General features: G+C 40.3%; 1 protein-coding gene across 5 annotated transcripts in view; it reads right to left on the reverse strand.

The window, feature by feature from the left end:
- CFAP299 (cilia and flagella associated protein 299) overlaps positions 1 to 14,549 on the reverse strand; it is a 638,853-nt gene that overhangs the window by 40,351 nt on the left and 583,953 nt on the right. The gene's annotated exons all lie outside the window — the stretch shown is intronic.

Below are 14,549 nucleotides of genomic sequence, written 5' to 3' on the forward strand. Positions count from 1 at the left end.
ATAGACGGCAGCCCACCAGGCTCTGCCGTCCCTAGGATTCTCCAGGCAAGAATACTGGAGTGGGTTGCCATTTCCTTCTCCAGTGCATGAAAGGGAAAAGTGAAAGTGAAGTCGCTCAGTCGTGTCCGACTCTTCGCGACCCCGTGGACTGTAGCCTACCAGGCTCCTCCGTCCATGGGATTTTCCAGGCAAGAGTACTGGAGTGGGGTGCCATTGCCTTCTCTGGAGACTGCCGTAAGGGATGTGAATTGACTTTCATCTTCAGCATCAGTTTCTCTTTCTCTCTTGGGTCTACTGTCACCTTCTTTCTCCTTTGGTCTTCATCTGCCCTGCTAAGAGCTTTGGGTCAGGACATTATGAGATACTCATACAATTGCACAGAAGAACTATGTCTTCTTCCATTTGCTAGTGTCATGGATTGACACTGTGGGAGTGTATGCTCTGTCACTTTTAAGAGAACACATTTTTGAGTGGGAGGGGAGGCTGTTTACTGACCCTCCTTCAACTACATCACATGCTCAGCACCTCCTTTGTTTGTACAAAGCATAGCTCTCTTGTCGGTATGACCAGAGCACCAGACACCCCACTGAAAATTGAATGGCAGAGATTATTATAGTTGGGTAAAACACTGCATTGAAAAACCTGTTGTTTAACCCTTGAGAAGCTGGTAAGATATGCTTTTGGCAAGCATTTGAACTTGATAATAATGACAAAACATAAAAAGGTAAATGAGCAATATTTTGCTTAGTAAAGACAGAATATGAAGATTAACAGAGAATACACATTGAATGTTACAAAGCCTCCAGAGGAAATGAAAGGGAGGATATGTGGGCTACTGTTTATTTGATTGGCACATACTGAGGGATTTTCTAAGCTTAAAAGCAATGGAAGGAATCCTAAAGGAAAAGATAGACCAATTTAACTTCATAACAATTTAAAATATTTTTATGTCAAGAGAAGTCATAAAAATAGAGGCAGTAAATATGGAAAAATGTGTTCCATAAATATCCTGAAATTATAATACTCTCTTACAAAGTAATTTAGAAAATTTCAAGGATCCTAACTTTAAAATTTGGAAGAGACCAGGGACTTCCCTGGTCATCTAGTGGGTAGACTCCCACTCCCAAAGCAGGGCGCCGCAGGTTTGATCCTCGGTCAGGGAACTCGATGCCGCATGCTAAGAGTTCACATGCCACAACAAGGATCACGAGAGCCACAACTAAGCCCCAGTGCAGCCAAATAAAACAAATAAATCAATTAAGTGAATATTTAATAAATAAATGCACGAATCCTTTTAAAAAAATGTTGGTGAGACCAAGGATAGATAGATCACGGAAAATAAAATAATGGCCAGCAAATGATTAAAACGATCATTGCTAACAAAAAAATAAATGTTTTTGACTTTTAAAATGGAGAATAATTAAGAAGTGTATAGTACTACCAACTAGCGAGGGTATCATGAGACAAGGACACACACTCTGATAGCTTGTGAGAGTGCAAATTATTACATTTTTGGAACGCCATTTGGCAATGTGCAAAATAAGCCTTGTAAGAATTTATATCACTTGACCCAGCAATTCCACCTCTAGGAACCATAGACAGATATGTACATAAAGACTCTCTACAGTATTATTTATAACAACGATGGTCTGAAATCAGTCTATGGGGTCCAAACTCCTAGGCTAGGCAGTTAGAGGGCCAAATTTTTACTTAAACTGGGTCTGTGGCTTCCCTGATAGCTCAGTTGGTAAAGAATCCGTCTGCAATGCAGGAGACCATGGTTCAATTCTGGGTGGGGAAGATACGCTGGAGAAGGGATAGGCTACCCACTCCAGTATTCTTGGGCTTCCCTTGTGGCTCAGCTGGTAAAGAATCTGCCTGCGCAGTGTGGGAGACCTGGGTTCGATCCCTGGGTTGGGAAGAGCCCCAGGAGAAGGGAAAGGCTCCCCACTCCAGTATTCTGGACTGGAGAATTCCATGGACTGTATAGGCCACGGGGTCGGGAAGAGTTGGACATGACTGAACGACTTTCACTTTTCAACTAGCAGTAGCAATGAAAAAGGCAGACTAGGAGGCAGAGCATGGAGCGGTTTTTAAAGAGCAGATACTGAGATTCTTTTTTGAACTCCAAAATCAATTTGCTGGGCCACAGCCAGAATGAAAATCCAGAATGGTAAAGAAAAGAGTAGAAAATATCAGAGGGCACTTTATTGGGTAAAATTTTACAAAACTTTTACCTAGAATATTTATAGAGAGACTCAAGTCATCTCTTCTTCCCCTTTAAAAAAGTTGAGTGAAAGGTTTCAAACACACCTAAAAGCAGAGTGATTAGGTAACAATTCCCCATGTACCCATTATCCAGCATCAATAATTGTCTACAAAGTGGCCTTCAGTTTCATCTCTTCCTTCTCACTAACTCACTCTTATCAACCAGATTAGCAAGTTCTGAACTTTATATAATTTTATCTGAAAAAATTTCAGTATGGATTTCTGTGATATTGTGATATAATAAGCAATACAGTTTGGTCTTCCAAACTGTAATTTCTTGAGTAGTAGGGGTGAGTGGAGGGTGTTCTATTATGCATCTTAAGCCCCTTTCCATCTCTGAGTGTGTGTTTATGAGAAGACTTTTGGTGGGGGCCTAGATAGCTTCAGGATGGGGGCTGGCTGCCAGAGGAACCATCCTTGTAATTAGAGGATTAGAACTTTCAGCTGCACCCTCAGACCTCCAGGGAGGGGAGAGATGCTAGCCAGAGGAGCCAGAGATTGAGTTGATCACCAGTGGCCAATGATTTAACCATTTATACCTATATATAAGTGGAAACAGTGATATATTTTCTTGGGCTCCAAAATCACTGCAGACGGTGACTGCAGCCCTGAAATTAAAAAACACTTGCTCCTTGGAAGAGAAGACATACCAAATCTAGTCAGTCAGTTCACTCAGTTGTGTCTGACTCTTTGCGACACCATGGACTGCAGCACACCAGGCTTCTCTGTCGATCACCAACTCCTAGAGCTTACTCAAACTCATGTCCATCAAGTCGGTGATGCCATCCAACCATCTCATCCTCTGTCGTCCCCTTCTCCTTCTGCCTTCAATCTTTCCCAGCATCAGGGTCTTTTGCAGTGAGTCAGTTCTTCGCATCAGGTGGCCAGTTGGAGTTTCAGCTTCAGCATAAGTCCTTCCAATGACTATTCAAAGCTGATTTCCTTTAGGATGGACTGGTTGGATCTTCTTGCATTCCAAGGGACTCTCAAGAGTCTTCTCCAACACCACAGTTCTAAAGCATCAATTCTTCGGGGTTCAGCTTTCTTTATATGCTCCAACTCTCAAATCCATACATGACTACTGGAAAAACCATAGCTTTGACTAGATGGACCTTTGTCAACAAAGTAATGTCTCTTCTTTTTAATATGCTGTTTAGGTTGGTCATAGCCTTTCTTCCAAGGAGCAAGTGTCTTTTAATTTCATGGCTGCAGTCACCATCTGCAGTGATTCTGGAGCCCAAGAAGATAAAGTCTGTCACTGTTTCCATTGTTTCCCCATCTATTTGCCATGAAGTGATGGGACCGGATGCCATGATATTTGATTTTTGAATGTTGAGTTTTAAAATCCAGACAGACTATTAAAAAGCAGAGATGTTAATTTGCTGACAAAAGTCCGTCTACTCCAAACTATGGTTTCTCCAGTAGTCATGTATGGATGTGAGAGTTGAAACATAAGGAAGGCTGAACACCAAAGAATCGATGTTTTTGAATTGTGGTGCTAGAGAATACTTTTGAGAATCACTTGGGCAGCAAGGAGATCAAACCAGTCAATCCTAAAGGAAATCAATGCTGTGTATCCACTAGAAGGACTGATGGTGAAGCTGAAGCTCTAACGTTTTGGCCACCAGATACAAAGGGCCGACTCATTGGAAAAGATCCTGATGCTGAAAACGATTGAAGGCAGGAGGATAAGGGGGTGACCGAGGATGAGATGGTTGGATGGCATCACAGACTCAATGAACATGAGTTTGAGCAAACTCCGGGAAATAGTGAAGGACGGGGAAGCCGGTTGTGCTGCAGTTGATGGGGTGACAAAGAGTCAGACATGACTGAGTGACTGAACAACAACAGCAATATAAAGAACAACTTTCTTGGATATTTCATCTTTGCTCAAGATGTATTAGTTACTGCTTATATTTTTAAAATTCCACATTCATTTCTCTGCTTACACATCTCAAAGATTCAGAAATACGTAACTATCTACTGTATATTAGATATTCCACTGGGACTTTATTTCATTTTTGTTTGTTTATTTACCTTTGACTGCATTGGGTTTTTGCTGCTGTGTGGGGGCTTTCCCTAGTTGTGGTGTGAGGGCTTCCAACTGCAGTGGCTTCTCTTGTTCTGGAGCACAGGCTCTAGTATGGCAGGCTCAGTAGTTTGTGGCTAGCAGGCTTAGTTGCCCCCTGGCGTGTGAGATCTTAGTTCCTGGACCAGTGATCAAACCACTGTCCCCTGCATTGGCAGGTGGATTCTTAACCTCTGGGCCACCAGGGAAGCCCCTCTAGTGGCACTTTAAATGCAATATATACAAAACAGAGTGGTTGATCCTCCCCCAGAACTTCTGTTATTCTGGATTTTCCTTCTTACATTAATTGGTACCTCTGTTGACTGAGACATTCATATTTTAGATTTACAATTGTTCTTGACTCTCCCCTCTCCAGACTTACCCAGTGGCTCAGCAATAAAGAATCTGCCTGCAATGCAGGAGCTTCAGGAGACACAGGTTCGATCCCTGGGTTTGGAAAATCCCCTGGAGGAGGGCATGGAAAGCCACTCCAGTATTCTTGCCTGGAGAATCCCATGGACAGAGGAGTCTGGTGGGCTACAGTCCATGGGGTCACAGAGAGTCGAACACGAATGAAGTGACTTCACACGCATGCACTCCCCTCTCCACACAGCCTGTTTCCACTCAGGTCTGCCAGTTTCCCTCCATGAATATTTCTCCTACTGGTCTCCTTGTCACCCTGCCCCTCTCCACCATCACCCTAATCCAGTCCTTTAGTGTGTTTGTTATCTCCTTGCCTCCTGTCTTATATCTATTTAATCCATCTTCAACATTGCCTGCAGGGTGTTCTCATACTCAGATTTAACCATGTTGCCTCTTGATGCAAATCCCTTTCAATGACTCACCATCACCTATAGCATAAATTCCAAGCTTCTTAATTTGGTTTGCAAGGCCCTTCATGTCTTATTGCTCCCAGTTTGAGGTTTATGCTGTAGCAACCTTGAACTACAAATAGGTTCTCTTTCCTATATCATGTTGTTTTTCAGTTTTACAACCTTGTTCATGCCTTTCCCTCAGCCAAAATGCCATTTCCCCATCTTCCATGAATGGAAACGCCTATGCATTCCTTAAAAATGAGTTTTGTGGGGACCTACTCTATGAAGCCTCGTCTTCCCCTCACCCCCCACCCAGTGAATTCATTCTATATTTTCCTCTATAATTAGATATGCCTTGGGCATAGTTCTATCACTCTATTTCCAAATCATTTTATAATTGTCTATGTCTAACTTTTTATTAGATGCTGTGTTCCTTGAGGGAAAGAACTGTGTATTATTTCTCTTTTGGAAATCCAAAAGATAGTAAAGGATCTGCCTGCAATGCAGGAGACCTGGGTCCCATCCCTGGGTAGGGAAGATCCCCTGGAGAAGGGAATGGTACCTACTGCAGTATTCTTACCTGGAGAATTCCATGGACAGAGGAGCATGGTGGGTTATAGTTCATAGGGTTGCAAAGAGCTAGACATGATTGAGTGAATAACACTTTCACTTTCACTATATATATAGAGAAAGTTGATTTGCTTTATTGTATAGCAGAAATTAATACAGCATTGTAAAGCAACCATCTTATTAAAAATAAGATAAAATCACTTAACACTGCCAAATGAATAGCACGTTCATAGATAGAAATTTAGAAAATAAAATAATAAATGTCTCAGAAGATAAACTAAACTGCTCTCCTCAAACCTGGGGATTAAGAATATGAGAATTGGGCTTGGTGCTTGGATCTGTCAATTAATGTAGGGGAAACGGTGTCACGAAAATTTAGACTGGAAGGAGACACGTGTGCAAATTAATAAGTGAGAAAATTGTTATTTAATCCATGAGAAATAGGATAAAAGTCAAGTTATGCCAGAAAGAGAAAAACAAATATCATATATTAATGCATGTATGTGTAATCTAGAAAAATAGTACAGATGAACCTACCTGCAAAGCAGAAGTAGAGGCACAGACTTGGAGAACATATGGACGCCAAGGAAGGCATGTGGATGAATTGAGAGATTGGGATTGACATAAATCCACTACTGATACTATGTATAAAATAGATAACTAATGAGAACCTACTGTATAGCACAGAGAACTCCATTCAGTGCTCTGTGGTGATAAAGAAGGGATATGTATACATATTAAAAAAAGGTTGAGTGCCAAAGGATTGATGCTTTCAAGTTGTGGTGCTGGAGAAAACTCTTGAGAGTCCATTGGACAGCAAGGAGATCAAACCAGTCAATCCTAAAGGAAATCAACCCTGAATACTCTTTGGAATATTCAGTCATTCCAATATTCATTGGAAGCTGAAGTGCCAATATTTTGGCCACCTGATGCGAAGAGCCAACTCATTAGAAAAGATGCTGATGCTAGAAAAACTGAAGGTAGGAGGAGAAGGGGACAAGAGAGGATGAGATGGTTGGGTGGCGTCTCTGACTCAATGAACATGAATTTAAGCAAACTCTGGGAAATAATCAAGGGCAGGGAAAACTGTCTTGCTGCAGTCCATGGGGTCGCAAAGAGCCAGACATGACTTAACTACTGAACAATAACAACAGTTGATTCACTTTGCTGTACAGCAGAAACTAACACAGCATTGTAAAGCAACTAAACTCCAATTAAAAAAAAAATGTCAGGTTCACGGAAGGAATTTGTGGTTTTATAAGGATTAGGTTGAGTAACTTTTGACAGGAAAATAATATTTTATTGATAAACTGGGTTTAATTTAAGTTACTTTAAAAAAAGAAAAGTCAGTCACAGCCCAGAATAGAAGTCCTCATCCTTACCTTAACCTTTCCTTTTCCAATTCCCCATGTATACCTGCTAAAAGCACTAGAAAGTAAAGCTAGGGTTCCCTGCTTCCTGTTGCAGAAAGAAGTCATGGACTTTCAAGGGACTTCTGGAGATTACTAATAATCAACAAAAAGTGACTGCAGGCTGGGCCATCGGTATTTTGTAGTAAAAGGGAACATATTTTAGTGCAGGTTAGGTCAGAGACATTGCATAGAAAGGAGCTAAAAGGAAGATGCATTACAGGAAGGGAAAGTAGAAGAAGGGGCTAGAATTAGAGACTAAGAGGTAAACCATGTGGCATACTCTCTCGAGACCTAAGGACATCGAGTGAAGACTTGAGTCATGAATATTGGCCTCTTCTGTGGTCCAGGAGGCAAGTTAGGTGCACGAACCTACAATCTGGCTCATATACTATATGACCCACCACCATTGATTGGCTTAGCATTGACTCCATTTGGTTTAGTTAGGAAATACTACTTTCATTTTCAGTGGGATCCAGTGTGTATTTAATACAGGAGAGACATGAGTCACATTCAGAGTGAGGAGCTAGTAGTCTAGCTCCATATTTGTCTGACAGATACTGACAAATTCTGCTTACAAACTTATTTGCCAGGAAGGAATTTTTCCCAGGATTATTGGTCTTGATCTTTAAGTTTGAAAGGGGACATATAGTGTAGTTAACTTCAGTGAATGATATTGGGGTAGGGTTGGAGATGGGGAAGTGCATCATATGAGAGTAGTATTTTTCATGGAGGAGGTTTTGCAAGTCCAAATTTTTACTAAAACTTAAAAAAAAAAAAAACAGGTCAGATAATCCTTTAAAGAGAGAAGTTGTGTTTGTGTGGCTGACATTGTAGAGCTAGATGGGGTATCCTAGAAGGCTCATATATACTGGTGCATGTCAAATCCCGCCTATGCAAATGATCTTGGAGGCATCCTATATTTGACACCTGAGGGACTTAGGTTCATGTAAGAAAATTATAGCTCTCTTGATTTTATCTGGATGGCAATCTTTGCAATAGTCTTAGCTAACATTGGCCTGAAATTAATAGACATTTAATAATTTTTCCTTCAATGAGCTTGATGTCCTGGTTCTACGTGAACCAGATAAATTTGGACCAAAACAATAGAAAACTATGCCCACCTAGGAATGAAATGATCCAAACATATTGAATTTGTGAGTCATGGATTTGACTCAGAGGGAAAATAGTTTCTCATGTAGCTTGGAAAAAGAGAGAGCTGCTTAAGTTTAAGTAATGGATAATTCAACTTCACCTGAGGATCTCATGCTAATAGTTGAAGATGGAAAACATTGCAATAGCCTCAAACTATAACAGAATATTCTGCCCACTTGAATTATAATGTGCTGAGAACTGCAGATGACTGCACTTCTGTCTTAGACATGATTGTGACCAGAGGCTAAATTCTTGAACTTCATGTACCACATTTGTCCAATAACTTGAATTAGAGGGTTGCATGGTAATTCAACACGGCTATTAAAACATATGGAGGCTAAATACTGATATAATACACTGGATTATAACCTGAACTGTGGAATCTGGAAACCATTCTAAGTAGGAATATTCTGTTTTGTAATTTGCTCCTTGTAGCATGCTTTACGAACTAATAATTGAGAACTAAATGTGTATTTACTGAAATAGTAAGAAGAAAGTAAATGTAAGTCCTTAAGGTTTTGGGTTCAGTGCCAGATTGTGAAAACTACAGATCCTCCCTGGCTTTTGCCCACACATTTTACAACCAATAGTTACACAAGCTATTGTGTGTATCTTCCTTTACCCTCCTGATTGACAGCGAGGCTTGTGCTGCTGCTGGACAACTGAGCCATCATCACAGTCTACAGATCTTTTACTTCCACTTAGCTTCCTTACAGACAGACACTGGAAATAGAACTTTCATGCTCAGAAACTAGCTTCCTGAATCTAGAGCTTATCCTGATTTAGCAGTTGCTGTTGAAACAACCTAAACACTGCCTGTAAGATTCCATCAGCCTCTCTTCCCTCCCTCCCCACTCTCTTCCTCTCCTGGTGCTACAATTGTGAAGCCCGTGCCTGAGCAGGGTAGGAAATAGTTTACCTTTAGTGTGGGGAAAACTATGCTATTGAATATTATCTTGTTCAGTTCAGTTCAGTCCCTCAGTCGTGTCTGACTCTTTGCGACACCACGGACTGCAGCACACCAGGCTTTTCTGTCCATCACTAACTCCCAGAGCTTGCTCAAACTCATGTCCATCAAGTCGGTGATGCCATCCAACCATCTCAGCCTCTGTCGTCCTCTTCTCCTCCTGCCTTCAATCTTTCCCAGCATCAGGGTCTTTTGCAGTGAGTCAGTACTTCGCATCAGGTGGCCAAAGTATTGGAATTTCAGCTTCAGCATCAGTTCTTCCAACGACTATTCAAAACTAATTTCCTTTAGGATGGACTGATTGGATCTCCTTGCAGTCCAAGGGACTCTCAAGAGTCTTCTCCAACACCACAGTTCAAAAGCATCAATTCTTCGGAACTCAGCTTTCTTTATATGGTCCAACTCTCACATACATGACCACTGGAAAAATCATAGCTTGAATGCTGCTAACTCGCTTCAGTCGTGTCCGACTCTGTGCAACCCCATAGACTGCAGCCCATCAGGCTCCCCCATCCCTGGGATTCTCCAGGCAAGAATACTGGAGTGGGTTGCACTGCCTTCTCCGATAGCTTTGACTAGACAGACATTTGTCAGCAAAGTTATCTTGTTGCTGTTTAGTTGTTAAGTTGTGTCTGACTATTTTGCAACCCCATAGATTGTAGCCTGCCAGTCTCCTCTGTCCAAGGGATTTCTCAGGCAAGAATACTGGAGTGGGTTTCCATTTCTTTCTGCAGGGGATCTGCCTAGCCCAGGGATTGAACCTGTGTCTCCTGCATTGGTAGGCAGATTCCTTACTACTGACCCAGCAGGGAAGCCATATTATGTTAGATATTATATATAAATATTAGAACTTGTAAAAAAGTTTTTTTTTTATATAAACCACTACTGTAAATAAAAGATAGTTATCAGTTTGCCATTAAAAGTTTACAGACACACACACACAAACACACTACCAAAGTAATAATATTGAACAGATCTGACTTTGATACATAACATTGTTGGGAAAATGTAGTAAATGTTTCTAATAGTCTGAAAACTTTTGGAAAATAAACCATTGGTAAATTTAGGTCTACAAGAATACACTAGATATGATTAGTCAAAAATCAAATTCTATCATTTGTTAGCTTTCCCCACCATTTTAAAGTGGGGAGAAAACTGACTTTGTTATTCATAGCCATGGAAACTAGAAATTTATCTCATAATTAGAGTCAAGGCATGTAGTAACAAAAGAGATACAGGCAAAACACTAGTTTTAGATGTGTTGTGAAATCAACTGAATCATTGTAGGCCCTCTGGAGTTAACCTTGTGTTACCTAGGTGCTTATGAACATAATAGAAAACTAGGGCAACACAAGGTACTGATATTTAAGGTGAATAGATCGAAGAAATCATGCTTGATTGGCATCTTCCCATCATAAGAGAGATTTCAAAAATATTTGCAAAGAGCAGAGCTAACGGTAACACATGTAGCACTGAGCAGACATCTTTTTTAATTCTAGTTCTAACTGCATCATTAATCTGGACAGGAAAGTGTACCATTTCTTACTGACAATTTCTGCATCTATACAATAAAGCATCTGGAGTTGGTGATTTCTAAGGTCTCCTGGAATGCTGTAATTTATGTTTTTGTCTAATGATTAATTTAGACCAACAGTGGTGAATGAATTGCTACCCTAGGAAATTGTACAGAACAGAAAATTGTATGCTGTGTTCTGGAAGTTGTCTGTACCACAAAATGAGCAAAAAACCTATCCATTGTGTTTCTAGAGCCTATTTATGCTGTATGAAACCTTTCCTCAAAGCACAAAAGGCTCAGATTCTTTGGGAAATGTGCCATGGAAAGGAAATGAAAGAATTAGCCTGGCAACTGCTGGTGGTGACTATTGAACAATTTGGAGGCTTGTTTATCTGAAGGTTAGCCAAAATTCTGGTAAAGAATATGGGCTGGAGTTCCCTCAAACACAACATTTTATGCGAGGCTTCCAATACTTGTGTAAGTAATTACACAGAAGAATAGCTTTCCTTGCATTATTATGATATTTCTAATTCCTTTTCAAATCTAGAAACCAAAAAACATTCAAAATCTAAAACAGAGAAAATATTATTATTTAGTTTTTCTTTTACCAAAGTAAGATTGACATGAGGATAGAATTTTGAAGAGTAATACATTTGAAAAGTGACTAAACTCATCCATATTGACCGTGGCATTTTTTGTCCAGACTTAGGTCTCCTGCTTGGATATATGATCTGTAAAATAGTATGTTGTCTTTCAATAGCCTCCAGGACATGGCTACTTGGATATGCCACCTTCATCACAAAATACAAGTCCAAAACTTGCTCATCTGCTCCTCTTGAAAGCTGTTTTTCCTTGCCCGTTTCTTTTAGTATCACCCTGGCTAGAAATCTTGGAGTCAGCATTGACTTTTCCCTTTCCATTCCTAATATCATTATATCCAGTTTGTTACCAGGCCTTTCCTTTCAGATAATTTCGTCCTTCCAAATGTTGCTCATATTAACCATTTTCTCTCTGCTGTTCCACACTCATCACTGTTGGGAAACACTGTATTACTTAATTGCCCCCCTGGTCTATTTCAAGACTTTCTTTTCTTGAATGTACACCATACATTAGTTTACCCCAGACTTTATTCCTTTGTATTTATCAGTTACCTTTTCAAAAATCAATAATAGTTCCATCTTTGTTGCTGTTGTTGTTCAGTCACTCACTCACGTCTGAGTCTTTGCAACCCCAGGGACTGCAGCACACCAGGCTTTCCTGTCCTTCACTGTCTCCTGGAGTTTGCTCAAATTCATATTCCATCTTTACTCTTGCACTAAGTTGTAACTTGGCTACTTTGCTAGACTTTTAATGTCTTTTACAACTTATTTACTCCTAATTACATAATCCCAGCAACTGTTATTTGCTTTCAGTTAGAATTTTCTGGAACCTGCCCTGGCTGAATTGACAAATAAGGATTTATTTGTCAGAGGAAGTGTCAGAGGAAGGGTTCCCAGAACTCACACAAGGGATGAAAGTAGTTCATGTTCCCTTCAGCTGGACCATAGATCTCATAATATCTGGGTTATTGGGCAGAGTCATTACTCTGAATCTGCCCAAGAATAGCTTGAAAACAAATGTCAGAAAGATCTACCTGGTTTCATTCAACTTAATTACATTTCAGCACAAAGTGCTACATTCTTTGAAGCAATACAAAAATATCCAGCATCCCCAAATGTAAAATCTACAATGTTGTTTAATCAGTAAGTTGTATTCAACCCTTTTGGGACCCTGTGGACTCTAGCCCACCAGGCTCCTCTGTCCATGGGATTTCCCAGGCAAGAATACTGGAGTGGGTAACCATTTCCTTTTCCAGGTTACCTTCCTGGGGATCAAACCATGTCTCCTGCATTGGCAGGTGTATTCTTTATTGCTGAGCCACCAGGGAGGTTCCCAGCTCTAATCTATATGCTAGATATACAAAGAAGTGGGAACATAAGATCCCAGCCAGGAGAAAATATCGGTTAATGATAATAGACTCAGTGACAAAGATGATGGGACTAGTTTATAAAACAGCCAGTAAATATCTTTTAAATATGCTTTAAAACATACATGGTAAAGAGAAGACTTGGGATGTATGAAATTAATCCAAAAGAAATTTTAGAGAAAAAAAATGTAATACTGGAAAAACAAAATAAATTTGATAGGCTTAAGAGGAGATTAGACACTGCAGAAGAAAAAAACATACCAGTGAACTTGAAGACATGGTAACAGAAGGTGTCCAAAAAAGTGTAATAAAGTTCAGTGAGTTAACGTATGTGTAATTGGAGTCATCAAAGGAGAGTAGGAGAGGGAGGGAGGATCCAGAGGGGATAGTAAAGAGGGAATTCAGAAAAAATAATTGAAAAAATAGAGTTCTAAAATTTTCCAAACTTAGTGAACTCTATAAGCCTGCAGTAGAAAAAGCCTCAGTGAATTTCAAGTAGAAGACACATTAAAAAAATGCACCAAGAGAGCAATACACCAAAAATTGTGGAAAACATACCAATTGTAGAAAATAATTGACAGGAAGAAAAATCTTAAAAACCAGAGAAAAAGATGCACTATGTACAGCTTAAAAACGGATAACAATGTTCAAGCTGGCTTTACAAAAGGCAGAGGAACCAGAAATCAAATTGCCAACATCTGCTGGATCATTGGAAAAGCAAGAGAGTTCCAGAAAAACATCTATTTCTGCTTTATTGACTATGCCAAAGCCTTTGACTATGTGGACCACAATAAACTGTGGAAAATTCTGAAAGAGATGGGAATACCAGACTACCTGGCCTGCCTCTTGAGAAATCTGTATGCAGGTCAGGAAGCAGCAGTTAGAACTGGACATGGAACAACAGACTGGTTCCAAATAGGAAAAGGAGTACGTCAAGGTTGTATATTGTCACCTTGCTTATTTAACTTATGTGCAGAGTACATCATGAGAAATGCTGGGCTAGAAGAAACACAAGCTGGAATCAAGATTGCCGGGAGAAATATCAATAACTCAGATATGCATATGACACCACCCTTATGGCAGAAAGTGAAGAAGAACTAAAGAGCTTCCTGATGAAAGTGAAAGAGGAGAGTGAAAAAATTGACTTAAAGCTCAACATTCAGAAAACTAAGATCATGGCATCCGGTCCCATCACTTCATGGCAAATAGATGGGGAAACAGTGGCTGACTTCATGTTTTTGGGCTCCAAAATCACTGCAGGTGGTGACTGAAGCCATGAAATTAAAAGATGCTTGCTCCTTGGAAGGAAAATTATGACCAACCTAGACAGCATATTAAAAAGCAGAGACATTACTTTGCCAACAAAGGTCTGTCTAGTCAAGGCTATGGTCTCTCCAGTAGTCATGTATGGATGTGAGAGTTGGACTATAAAGAAAGCTGAGCAACGAAGAACTGATGCTTTTGAACCGTGAGGTCAGAGAAGACTTTTGAGAGTCCCTTGTACTGCAAGGAGATCCAACCAGTCCATACTAAAGGAAATCAGTCCTAAGTGTTCATTGGAAGGACTGATGTTGAAGCTGAAACTCCAATACTTTGGCCACCTGATGCAAAGAACTGACCCACAGGAAAAGACCCTGATGCTGGGAAACATTGAAGGTGGGAGGAGAAGGGGACGACAGAGGATGAGATGGTTGGATGGCATCACCGACTCCATGGACATGGGTTTGGGTAGACTCCGTGAGTTGGTGATAGACAGGGAGGCCTGGCATGCTGCAGTCCATGTGGTTGCAAAGAGTCGGACATGACTGAACGACT

Source organism: Giraffa tippelskirchi, chromosome 1, assembly GCF_054371585.1.
Source record: "Giraffa tippelskirchi isolate mGirTip1 chromosome 1, T2T-mGirTip1v1.2.pri, whole genome shotgun sequence".
Taxonomy (NCBI): domain Eukaryota; kingdom Metazoa; phylum Chordata; class Mammalia; order Artiodactyla; family Giraffidae; genus Giraffa; species Giraffa tippelskirchi.